Raw genomic sequence first — 12,153 nt, forward strand, 5'->3', positions numbered from 1 at the left:
TTCAGTATCTTCTATCAGTTGTAAGCCAAAAGGATTTCAGAAAAATCTCGATTCCTTGTCAATTGTCACTGTTTCTTCAAGCTTACCAGTGAATTCTTGCTGTAGGTCTTGAAGCAAGGTCTTATATTTGATAATGTTTTCTTATCACTTTTCAAGATAGTTCATAGCCAAAGAAAGTGAAGTTGTCTATGTTCTACATGATACTGCCACATTTCAAATTTATCCACAAATGCTCTTAGCTAGTCGATCATATGTCGTGAAATTCTGTAACTCCCATGCACAACGTGCTAACGATATTTGATATCAGTCTCACCTTTTTGATATCCCATTTTTACCTTTAGCTGTTCTAGAGCAGATCTAGATCGTATTTCTTTACTAAAACCTTCACTGTGTTTATTTGTAACATAAAATGTCGTGCGTAAGAAAGTGCATTAGAACATAATACAAGCTTTACCTTTATTTATTTATTTATTTATTTATTTATTTATTTATTTATTTATTTATTTATTTATTCATTCATCCATCTATTCATCCATCCATTTATTTATTTATTTATTTATTTATTTATCTAGCTAGCTAGCTAGCTAGTGAGTACAAATTACATTTATTTATTTATTTATTTATTTATTTATTTATTTATTTATTTATTTATTTATTTATTTATTTATTTATTTATTTTTTCGTTTTGGTAACTCTATAGCATATATTAGATACTTTATGGTTGTGCTAACAGATGAAGTTACTTGTCAACATTGTGACGCTGAAACGTATGTTCAGGTTACTGCCCGGCGACAGTCCTGATGTATTTTTATATTTGTGATGATTGGTTAACTCGCAATCACACTCACATTCATACAAATTTCCAGATTCTAGACACCCAGGGAATTCTTCTTTTAAATTACATTTATAAAACAAAAATGTTTCTAGCCACTAGCGTAAGAGCCAGGCTCGTGTACGGTGTGGTCTTAGTCAATAATATAACATAAAATTTACAAGGACAGTTTACTAAATACAGTAAGTAACTTAATTCAAACCAATAAATACAACACAAGAGCAAGAATAAAGAAGAAAGAGAATAATTATTCTTTTTCGACTCATCACTAAAGGGAAATGATCTGGGGATTATATTGTTTTTCTCTTAAAACGAGCCGCCACTTACTGCAGACGCGAGCAAACCTGCGCGCAGTGGTCTAAAATCCATATTTAGGAGGACAAATGGAGAAAAATGACATGTAAAAAAAATGAAATTAAACCCTTAAATTATTTTTCCTAAATAACTGAATAATATTGAATTGATAATCTTAATCAGCGGAGGTAGCTGCAGAGCGAGATAAGAAGCCGGTAACATGCCACATTTCGCCACCCAGCATTCTTACTCAGCAAGCGCCGCGAGTCTGCCGTTTTCCTTGTGCTGTAACTCTGTTGTAAGTGGTCGATTCCATTCATATTTGGTACCAACGTGTCAAGTAGTTCTTTAGGTATGTAACACTGTTTATTTGTGTTACATGTAATGTTATTATAGCATGTCAAATTAGCATGAATGGACACGGGACAAAATATAAATATAACCATTGAGTGCAGACTTTGCTAAGGTAGAGAAAAAAAACCCTTTGGTTCGTCCAAAAATGATTTTTTTTCACTTCCTCCACTATTTACCTCTATTTTAAATCTAGTCTTAAGGTGCGCAGATTTGCGGAAGTAATCATTTATGAGCACTATTCTTTCGAGGTGCAGTAGTGCAATTTTTCTCGGTTGCAGTTATTTCAATATCTGTGAACCGAATCTGCTTCTGCAGTATAATTCAGGGAATTCAAGATGACAGCTTGTTAATTATGTACCAAATAAGCTTCCTGAGTGTCCAAAAGGTGCAATAGTACCTAAAATGTTACATTTCCCCCCCCCCCCATAAGATTTTGTCTAAATGCATCCCCCTGTTAGGGGCACTTCTGCTCATACCAACGTAAACAGAGTTTGTACACAAAACAAATGTACTAAGTGTAACTACTGAATAGAATTTCATAAAAATCTGTTATATAGGACAAAAGTTACTAATTTTGTCTAATTGCGCCCCCCTATAAGGGTAGTTACACTTAGACCAACGTAATGAGAGCTTGTATACAAAACATACATGCTATCTGTAACTATTTTGTAAAATTTCATAAAAATCCGTTAAATAGGAGAAAAGTTACTAATTTTGTCTAATTGTGCCCCCTAAAAGGGGTAGTTCTCCTTATACCAACGTAATCAGAGCTTGTATACAAAACATATATGTTCCTTGTAACTGTTTTGTAAAATTTCATACAAATCTATCAAATAGGAGAAAAGTTACTAATTTTGTTTAATTGCGCCCCCCTATAAGGGGTAGTTCCCCTTATACCAACGTAACGAGAGCTTGTATACAAAACATACATGCTACCTGTAACTACTTGGTAAAATTTCATAAAAATCTGTCAAATAGGAGAAAAGTTACTAATTTTGTCTAATTGCGCCCCCTATTAGGGGTAGTTCCCCTTATACGAACATAATCAGAGCTTGTATACAAAACATATATGCTACTTGTAACTACTTTGTAAAATTTCATAAAAATCTGTTAAATAGGAGAAAAGTTACTAATTTTGTCTAATTGCGCCCCCACTATAAGGGGTGATTCCCCTTATACCAACGTAACGAGAGCTTTTATACAGAACATATATGCTACCTGTATCTACTGCGTAAAATTTCATAAAAATCTGTTAGGTAGCTGAAAAGTTATTAATATGTCCCGCTAAATTTGCATTCTAGACCACTGTGCTCCGTGTTGCAAGAACCGCATACAGACACTACAGCTAGTACAGAGTCCGTTCTACTGCACTGAGGTTCTATTCACACTTCGAGAGCACGAGTTGCCCACCCATGTCTATGAAAGAAAGATGGATCTGCGCTTGTGTGGCTGAAATCGAGCCCGGTTACCGATTGAGCCAGGCACGCTTTCTCAACAAAGCCTGCAAGACTAGTTCGAATTGTCGCAGGACTTCTCCAACTCCATTAAGAATCCGGACGTCCAGCTTAGCAGCTGACTGCCGGGCAGATAGCGGCGGCCGTGCGGACAGGTTGTTAGCGGGTTAACAACCCTTGTTATCTCGGCTGTAGCTATTATAGCGACAAGACACAACCGGCAAACTCTGTTCAATAGCACAGGCTGTCTCACAACTACATTCACCGTGCAAATCAACTCTTTCACCTCGGCCTGCTCTGTTATTGTGACTTCAGGAACGTAGATACAGCCACATCTGACGTCACTAAATTTATCTCTCAATTATTCATTTAGGGCCGATTGTATAAACCATTTAATCTTAGATCAGAGGTTAAATTGATCCTCATTCTAGCTGAACTTTGAATTTTGTGTTGTATAAAGTATAATCTGAGATTAATTTGTCTTAAACTAAAGTCAACTTTAACTGAAGAAATTTCTCCGATTAAGTTAGATGATCCAAGTTCAGTTATTTCTTTTCTGTTTGAAATATACGAGTGGCAGATTGTGCAAAAAGAATAACCATTATTATTAATATTAATAGATATGTTAGGTACATTTATTTTCAATTTCTTGCGTTAACACACATTCTTATATTTTATAAGGCTTTATCGTGTTCAATACTATCAAATAGCATAACCTATAATTATATTATGTTTATAACAACCATTAATTATTCATGGATATGATAGGTACATTCATAAATTTTCAATTAACTGTATTACTAAACGAAAATTGTTGTTTTATAAAGCTTTATTATGTTTAGCAGTATCAAACACCATAACATGATAACAATTTGGAGAACAGTCAGCCTTATTCTTATTGTCCGCCATTATTTACAATGCGTCCACACCTGTGGAGTAACGGTTAGCGCGTCTGGCCGCGAAACCAGGTGGCCCGGGTTCGATTCCCGGTCGGGACAAGTTACCTGGTTGAGGTTTTTTCCGGAGTTTTCCCTCAACCCAATATGAGCAAATGCTGGGTAACTTTCGGTGCTGGACCCCGGACTCATTTCACTGGCATTATCACCTTCATTTCATTCAGACGCTAAATAACCTGAGATGTTGATAAAGCGTCGTAAAATAACCTACTAAAAATTATTTACAATGCGCAAAACAAACCAGTATCTCCAACAGAGTGTACGGAAAGTCGCCAAAAAGTAGTTGGAAAGTCGCTAGATTTCTCATTATCAACAAAGAAACATTAAATTTTGTCACTATGGGGTGCTAAATAGGTCGCTAAATCCCTATTTAAGCCATATAACAGTTAAAAGAAATTGTCGTTGAAAAAGAGTTACAGTCGCTAGATTGGCAACACTGAACAAACCTGTACAACATGGCCCGCGCATCACATACTTCACCTGTTTATGCGATGATGCCAAATCCTTTTCATGTGAACTTAAATTGCATTTCAACCAAGGTAATTTGATCGCAGAAAAGTTTTATACAATAGAAGAAGTGTCTGAACTCGGTTCACTTTCCGATCTTCGATCAAAGTTGATCTTTAGTCAGGGAGTTTTATACAATTGGGCCTTACTCTCTCACTCAATCAGTTATTCACTCACTGCCACTCATTGCAGTTATTAATTTATTCAGCCACTCAAACTGCCATTCATTCGTTCACCCAGTAACTTAATAGTTTCTGTTCAGTCACTCATTTTCATTTGTCAGTCATTGACTTGTTTTCACTCTTTCAGTCACTCACGTTATCACTAAGTCACTCTGTTACTCAGTCATTTACTTACTCTGTCCGCCATTCATTAATTCTGCCACACATTCAGTTATATGTTCACACTGTTACCAATTCACTCTGTCAATAATTCACTTATTCAGTCACTCTAACTCTGTTCCATTCATTTAATCATTTAATCTCTCTGTTACATGATCGCTCAGTCTATTACTCCGTCATTCAGTGGGCCACTCCTCTTGTATTCACGCGTCCTCTGAAAGTCAATCATACACTCGCTCTCTCGTCAGTCACTCACTTTCTCACAGGTAGTCAATAAATTCCCTGTGTCAGTCAGTTATTCAGTCAGCCACTCTCTCCTCCTGTTATCCAGTCGCTTCTTCTGCTAGTCAGTTACTCGCTCCAGCTGTTAGTTACCAAGTCTCTCCTATTAGTCAGCCACTCACTTCCTATGATAGTCAGCCACTCGCTCACTCTGCTAATCAGCCACTCTCTCCCACTGTTAGTTAACCACTCTCTCCTTCTATTAGTCAGCCACTCGCTTTCTATGCTAGTCACCCACTCGCTCACTCTGCTAGTCAGCCACACTCTCCCCCTGTTAGTTAACCACTCTCTCCTTATATTAGTCAGTCACTCTCTCCACCTGTTAGCCAGTCGCTTCTTCTGCTAGTCAGTCACTCGCTCCAGTTGTTAGCCACTCTCTCATTCTATTAGACAGCCACTCGCTTCCTATGCTAGTCAGCCACTCGCTTACTCTGGTAATCAGCCACTCTCTTCCCCTGTTAGTTAACCACTCTCTCCTATTAGTCAGCCACTCGCTTGCTATGCTAGTCACCCACTCGCTCACTCTGCTAGTCAGCCACTTTCTCTCACTGTTAGTCCACCACTCTCTCCTTCCATTAGTCATCCACTCGCTTCCTATGCTACTCAACCACTCGCTCACTCTGCTAGTCAGCCACTTTCTCTCACTGTTAGTTAACCACTCTCTCCTTCTATTAGTCATCCACTCGCTTCCTATGCTACTCAACCACTCGCTCACTCTGCTAGTCGGCCACTCTCTCCCACTGTTAGTTAACCACTCTCTCCTTCTATTAGTCAGTCACTCGCTCAAGTTGTTAGCCACTCTCTCATTCTATTAGTCAGCCACTCGCTTCCTATGCTAGTCAGCCACTCGCTCACTCTGCTAGTCAGCCACTCTCTCCTACTGTTAGTTAACTACTCTCTCCTTCTATTAGTCAGCCACTCGCTTGCTATGCTAGTCACCCACTCGCTCACTCTGCTAGTCAGCCACTCTCTCCCCCTGTTAGTTATCCACTCTCTCCTTATATAAGTCAGCCACTCTCTCCACCTGTTAGCCAGTCGCTTCTTCTGATAGTCAGTCACTCGTTCCAGCTGTTAGCCACTCTCTCCTTCTATTAGTCTGCCACTCGCTTCCTATGCTAGTCAGCCACTCGCTTCCTATGCTAGTCAGCCACTCTCTCCCTCTTTTAGCCACTCTATCCATATATTAGTCAGCCACTCGCTTCCTATGCTAGTCAGCCACTCTCTCCCTCTTTTAGCCACTCTATCAATATATTAGTCAGCCACTCGCTTCCTATGCTAGTCAGCCACTCTCTCCCTCTTTTAGCCACTCTATCCATATATTAGTCAGCCACTCGCTTCCTATGCTAGTCAGCTACTCTCTCCCTCTTTTAGCCACTCTATCCATATATTAGTCAGCCACTCGCTTCCTATGCTAGTCAGCCACTCTCTCCCTCTTTTAGCCACTCTATCCATATATTAGTCAGCCACTCGCTTCCTATGCTAGTCAGCCACTCTCTCCCTCTTTTAGCCACTCTATCCATATATTAGTCAGCCACTCGCTTCCTATGCTAGTCAGCCACTCTCTCCCTCTTTTAGCCACTCTATCCATATATTAGTCAGCCACTCGCTTCCTATGCCATTCAGCCAGTCTCTCCCTCTTTTAGCCACTCTATCCATATATTAGTCAGCCACTCGCTTCCTATGCTAGTCTGCCACTCTCTCCCTCTTTTAGCCACTCTATCCATATATTAGTCAGCCACTCGCTTCCTATGCTAGTCAGCCACTCTCTCCCTCTTTTAGCCACTCTACCGATATATTAGTCAGCCACTCGCTTCCTATGCTAGTCAGCCACTCTCTCCCTCTTTTAGCCACTCTATCCATATATTAGTCAGCCACTCGCTTCCTATGCTAGTCAGCCACTCTCTCCCTCTTTTAGCCACTCTATCCATATATTAGTCAGCCACTCGCTTCCTATGCTAGTCAGCCACTCTCTCCCTCTTTTAGCCACTCTATCCATATATCAGTCAGCCACTCGCTTCCTATGCTAGTCAGCCACTCGCTCCCTCTTTTAGCCACTCTATCCATATATTAGTCAGCCACTCGCTTCCTATGCTAGTCAGCCACTCTCTCCCTCTTTTAGCCACTCTATCCATATATTAGTCAGCCACTCGCTTCCTATGCTAGTCAGCTAATCTCTCCCTCTTTTAGCCACTCTATCCATATATTAGTCAGCCACTCGCTTCCTATGCTAGTCAGCCACTCTCTCCCTCTTTTAGCCACTCTATCCATATATTAGTCAGCCACTCGATTCCTATGCTAGTCAGCCACTCTATCCCTCTTTTAGCCACTCTATCCATATATTAGTCAGCCACTCGCTTCCTATGCTAATCAGCCACTCTCTCCCTCTTTTAGCCATTCTATCCATATATTAGTCAGCCACTCGCTTCCTATGCTAGTCAGCCACTCTCTCCCTCTTTTAGCCACTCTATCCATATATTAGTCAGCCACTCGCTTCCTATGCTAGTCAGCCACTCTCTCCCTCTTTTAGCCACTCTATCCATATATTAGTCAGCCACTCGCTTCCTATGCTAGTCAGCCACTCTCTCCTTCTGTTCCTCCGCTATCAGCGATTCGCTCCCTTTCATGTTCATGTTCACTCTGTTATCCATTCGATCCCTATGTTAGCCATCCCCTCGCTCCCTCTATTAGTCACTCACTCCCTCAATCACTCACTTACTTCCTGCATTAGTCAGTTACTCACTTTCCCACTCACTCATTCGATTCACCAGTTCAATCATTCATACGAGTATACCTTATCGCTTAGCAGTTCACTAGCTCTGTCAATCGACCATTGATTCTTTCGATCAACCATTGGCTTATTAAGTAAATTAATTTCTTAATCCTAAATCAGTTTAGTCAGTCAATCCCACGTGACTATTTAGCGATCTGTATTATTTTAAAAAAGCTACCAGGTTTGATCACTGAAACATGATATTTACGGTATTCAGTGGTTGTAGAGAAATACTTCGTCTTTTGTGTCGTAACTTACCACGATCTTATCATTATCTCCTGATCGCTGAATAATTTCTGCACTGTGAAGGGATACGACACAAATAGCTTAATATTAAGTATTTCCGTTAGGTCACTACCGTCGTTTCATTTCTTCTTTAATCCAATAATGAAGTCAAATCATCTCGTTAGTTCTGGATTCTTTCTCTGTGATAAAAATGTCTATAATACACCGAAATGTTCTGATAGGTGTGATATGTATGACCATTTGTTTCGTATCACTTTCTTATATCTTCTGTACCCTGCCTTCCTATACTTTTTGCCTCTTTTCTGTGATTTACTGCAAAGTTTTTTTAATTTCGCACCGTAGTATAACTTCTGTAGAAGTATCCAAAGTTCCGTAACTACTGTTCGTGTCGGCCTCGTCATAAGAAAAGTTAGGGGGAACCGATCTATTGGGTTCTTTACCAAGGGCTTGAGATTAGGTTTTGAAAACACACTCAACATAAAGGTTCCTTCGCTTCTTTGATTTCCATGATTTGTAGCCTCCAAATGCTGGATGATTTTAAATGACGCGATGTAGAAGTCTAACATAAATACATAGAAATTTAGTTGATTGAGCATAAAATCGCGATAATATAAGAAGTTGTAGGCCTATTATTGGTGAAACAGATAATCCTCTTTGATTGTTGTTGTTGTTATTATTATTATTATTATTATTATTATTATTATTATTATTATTATTATTATTATTATTATTATTATTACTACTACTAGCTGAAAGTACCCGGCGTTGCCCGGGTTTTCCTTTCTGCTTCTGTTTTCAAATGAACTGGTTGTTAAATTTTCGGAAATTTCGGAAACCCAACTATAGACAACCAAAACGAATTGTTTTACTAAGCTTTCCTCGCACATAAAGATGAATCTTTACTTAACTTCACTTACATGAATTAATACTCCTTAGCCAAATGCCTGCCAGGTTTAACTGAATTTAAAACAATTGTAGATCAGGCACCGAAAAGAAAATATTTCATCATATGCAAGACGTTCAACTTTGTTTTAAATGTATATATTTATTTGTTTTGTTTATTTATCTCTGCCGGTCAGATACCGCTAAATTTCAAGTGCTTTATCTTAGTCGTGGCTGTCAGCATATTAAACACCATTAATTTTTCTGCTGTCTCCTTTCCTCCCCGCCAAAAATGTGACGTTGTACAGAGGCAGAGAAAAACTAATTATAAGATCTGTACATTTAACTGAAGCTGTGCTGACATACATTTCACGTAATTTCATGTATATGCGTGCTTTCACTTGAACTTCAGAGACAGCTGATGGTGATTAGAGAATTCTCTTGTTCCCAGTCTGAATCGTTGGGGTGTCATCGTGGGCCTAAATTTATCTATCGGTCGTACCAAAGAATCAATATATACTGTACGTATGTAATTCAATTTATATTGGAATATTTTTTACCCCTTGACACCTGTACGCCCGCTTATATCATACCAGGGCTTTTTAAAATATTACTTAAGATATAATATCTAACAAATTTAGAACATATTAAATATATTACTTTTTATTTTATATAGGTACAGAATGCAGATAGAGTATAATTTTGCAAGAAGTCATTGTTCAGCATAAATAATAATATTCTGAAAGACATCCTATGTTATAGAAAATGAAGTCACCGTTCTTTCCACAACGCTTGACATACTACACTGGCAACCTGATTACACAGATAAAATTTCGCAATAACACATTATTGTACATGGGCAATAATATTTTGAAAGATATATATTTTATAATTAAGTAGTATATCGAAATGATAGCCGTTCAAATCTTGGATTTAAAATATCGGCATCCCAATCAATTCAAATGAACAAAAATAAAGAAAATGTAAATTAATGTCTTATTTTCAGTGGGCTTACGTATATTCACATACTATATTAGGAACATGACAAAAGTCTCATTGATATGCATACAATTCGTTTTCCCGTCTTTTGTATAAATATGTATATATGTTTAGGTGTGCTCATTTGAAAGCAAGTTACGCAATTATTGACAATGTGAAAAACACGGAGATTTAAGTGAATGTCTGCAACTTTGAGCGACTATCCTTGAGCTTTATTTTACTACGGTCATTACGAATGCTAGTTGCACTGAAATGGCAGTTGCTTAAAATCGAATGGCATGTTACTGGCTATCATAAGAATATGTGGGATAAAAACATCTTTTCCTTTCCTTTTGCCAGTTAATACTGTCACTTCTATTACGTTTGACATGAGTTTTTTCACACCAATTCCTGTTCCATTGCATAGTTCTTGTGGATCAATATTTCGCAATAGTACTATTGGTGATTCAATATTAAGTATTAAATTATGTGTTGGCAATCCTTGTGATTTCAAAGAATTTAAGAATTCAGTTTGATAAAACACAGTCTGCTCACTATCTACAACTGTCTTGAGAAACACATAATACGGTTCTGGACTGCATAAGGATACTTACTGCATGAATAAATTGTCTAGATTTTGGCCTTCATGATGTATCTACAGTGTTATTTTATATCGTTTTGCTTTTTCCATGGCCTCATGAAAGTCGATGTTGAATACAACAGACAATAATAAAGAACAATTGACTATAGAAGATTGCATTTTAGTATTATACATGAATGTTTGATCGTATTTATTTTTATTTTTTACTTTTCTAATCAATTTAACGTCCATTTTAACAATTTTAATATAGCCTATGTTCTTCTCCTGGCTATGAAGGTTAAATGTGCAAACTTTGGTACATATTGGTCAAAGCGTGTAGATTTGTATAGGGAACATACATACATACATACATACATACATACATACATACATACATACATACATACATACATACATACATACATACAACAATACCCACATTCACTTTTATATATTAGATTATTATTATTATTATTATTATTATTATTATTATTATTATTATTATTATTATTATTATTATTATTATTATTATTATTATTCAATGAAACTTGACGTGGATATGTAATACGGTCTGTTTATCAAACCTGTACCTTGATTTGAATTTGTTATCTATATCTAATATATATTATTTTAATGTACCGAAGTACCGGTACATATGATATTTCCATGCAGATATTCTGCGTCATCATACGATGAAAGAGTAATGGAACGGAGAAAAATTCTCTCCAGCACTGGGATTTGAACCCGGGTTTTCAGCTCTACGTGCTGATGCTTTATCCTCCACTAAGCCACACCGGATACCCATCTCGGTGTCAGACAGAATCGTCTTAGTTTAACTTCCAACTCTTCGGTTCCCTCTAGTGGCCGCCCTCTGCACTACGTCATAGACGTCTATGAAAGCAGGACTGAAGTCCACACACATGTGCTGAGGTGCACTCGTTATGAGTGACTAGTTGGCCGGGATCCGACGGAATAAGCGCCGTCTTAAACCACGAAGTGATTTACGCATATCATATATATTATTTTAATGTACCTGTACCGGAGAGAATTTTTCTCCATTCCATTACTCTTTCACCGTATGATGACGCAGAATATCTGCATGGAAATAACATATGTACTTCGGAACATTAAAATAATATATATGATATGCGTAAATCACTTCGTGATTTAAGACGGCGCTTATTCCGTCGGATCCCGGCCAACTAGTCACTCATAACGAGTGCACCTCAGCACATGTGTGTGGATTTCAGTCCTACGTTCATAGACATCTATGACGTAGGGCAGAGGGCGGCCACTAGAGGGAACCCAAGAGTTGGAGCTTAATCTGAGACGATTCTATCCGACGCCGGGGTGGTATCCGGTGTGGCTTAGTGGATAAAGCATCAGCACGTAGCGCTGAAAACTCGGGTTCAAATCCCGGCGCCGGAGGGAATTTTTCTCCGTTCCATTACTCTTTCATGTATGATGACGCAGAATATCTGCATGGAAATATCATAGCCTATGTACTTCGGTACATTAAAATAATATATGATATGCGTAAATCTCTTCGTGATATAAGACGGCGCTAATTCCGTCGGATCCCGGCCAACTAGTCACTCATAACGAGTGCACCTCAGCACATGTCTGGACTTCGGTCCTACGTTCATAGACATCTATGACGTAGTGCAGAGGGCGGCC

At 38.2% G+C, this 12,153-nt stretch overlaps 1 protein-coding gene across 1 annotated transcript in view; it reads left to right on the forward strand.

The window, feature by feature from the left end:
• The window catches only part of LOC138705618 (rhomboid-related protein 3-like), a 498,578-nt gene that overhangs the window by 317,049 nt on the left and 169,376 nt on the right, over nucleotides 1–12,153 (forward strand). The window lies entirely within an intron of this gene.

The sequence above is a fragment of the Periplaneta americana genome, chromosome 9 (genome assembly GCF_040183065.1).
Source record: "Periplaneta americana isolate PAMFEO1 chromosome 9, P.americana_PAMFEO1_priV1, whole genome shotgun sequence".
In the NCBI taxonomy this organism is placed as follows: Eukaryota; Metazoa; Arthropoda; class Insecta; order Blattodea; family Blattidae; genus Periplaneta; species Periplaneta americana.